Below are 1,990 nucleotides of genomic sequence, written 5' to 3' on the forward strand. Positions count from 1 at the left end.
GCTTCCCAAAGTGCTAGGATTACAGATGTGAGCCACCACTCCTGGTTGTGTTCTATTTTCTTTATTCTTTTTCTGATCTTCAGAATATTTAATTTCTATCAATCTGTTCAAGTTGAGTAACTTTAGCATCACAAATCTGTTGAGCACTTCTAGTAAATTTTTCATTTTACTTATTTAAATTTTTGACTTCATAATTTTCACTGCTTTTTAAAATAAACTTTACCTCTTTATTATTATAATCTAGTTGATGAAATAATGTCATCATACTTTCTTTTACTTCTTTAAGAATAGTTTCCTTTAGTTCTGTGAACATGTTTATAATAGCTGTTTTAAAGTCTTTGCCTCACATCTCTATTCTTTCTAAATTCTCTCAGAGGCATTTTTGTTGCCTGCATTTTTTTTCCTGTGTAAACATTACACTTTACTATTTCTGCATGTCTTGTAATTCTTTTTGAAAATTGATCATTTTAGATAATATTTTGTAGCAATATTGGATAGTGATCCTCCCCTCTCCTACTATCCAAGTTTTTTGTTTCTCTGTTTAGTGATGTGAGTGGATGATTTTAGTGATGTCTATTTGCCCTGCCGTGTATAGACTCTGATGTTTTTCTTGCCTTTCATTCATGTAATCTTGCCTCCTCATTTGCTTGTTACTTTTGACTGAGTGTCAGACGTGGTATATAAAAATTGCAAAGCTCTTCTCAGAGAGAGGGCACAGCCTTGAGCATGCGCACAGTCACCCTGCGATGACAGTACTTTTATCATTGCCCTCTTGGACTGTCTCTTTATGGGATTTCTCTATTAAGCCGTGTGTCTCTGTTGGTTTTATCCTAATCTGTTTGCTTCCACTAAACACCAGATGATTGCTCTACTGTTTTCAACAAGGCTTTGGGGGCATAAATTGCTCCTGAGTCTGTTCCAATTTAATGCTTGTCCCTTTAGGTTCATCTTTGCCACAAGTGTTTGGAACTTGTTCTTACTTCATGAGGGCTCATCTTAGCCATCTCCTTTGATGAACTTTATTTTGAAATATCTAGTTAGTCTATGGGTTAGCTAACTTGTTCTCATGAGGCTACTGCACATTTCTTAATTGCTTGACAAGAAAACCTCCATTGTTTTCAACAGCACCCTTAAGTTTGAACTTACTTATGCTCCTTTCCAAATAAAGTCAATACCCTTGAGGATAGCTACGGAGCTTTCTCTTCCTAGGAAAAACCTCTGTGCCATTTCTCCAGAGCTGTGGGCATGGACAGTGGCCTACTTCTCTCAGATAGGCGTGCCTGATTTATGAGCTGGGTGCTGAAAATACATTACCTTTTGGTCTTCTCATGTTGCTTTTTCAAGTATGAAACCTAAATTTCAAGAACAAGTGGAGGGCAGGGCAATGCAGTACCCAGTATTCTTGCCCTGCTGTGCCTGAGACAGAGATTCTATCCCATTAATGGTGCTAGATGGAGGAAGAGAGTTCCACAATTCCCAGCCGCTTTTGCAACACAGAGATGGAAAGGATAAGAAATACTGAGAAGCTATTGCTTCGTGAAACTTTTTTAGGAGAATACTGTAAGACAATACTAAGCCAGAGAATAGGGAATCCTGTATTCTTAGCTATAGCCACACAGATTAGAATTTCTATCACACTGTGCTGGGGATAGGGGAAGGGAACATGTTGGGACTCAAGTGTCACAGACTATCACTACTCATATTGATATTTAGTACATGTTCTTAAGTAACTACTTCATTTACTGTATGCCTTCAAGACAATCTTCGTAATTGTAAATGGTTGGGTTTCGTTTTTAATTTCACCAGTAAAACTTCAATGAAAGATGGGTCTATGGACTTCCTCACACCACCATCTCAGGAGTCTACACTCTAGAATATTAATTTAGTTCCTTATTTTAATGTTGTGTTCTCTGCCAAAATTCAAATTCTACCCTTTATTTCCCTGAGCGTGTTTTTTTTTTTTTTCTTTTTTTTTTTTTTTTTTTTTTTT

Source organism: Macaca nemestrina, chromosome 10 (genome assembly GCF_043159975.1).
Source record: "Macaca nemestrina isolate mMacNem1 chromosome 10, mMacNem.hap1, whole genome shotgun sequence".
NCBI lineage: Eukaryota > Metazoa > Chordata > Mammalia > Primates > Cercopithecidae > Macaca > Macaca nemestrina.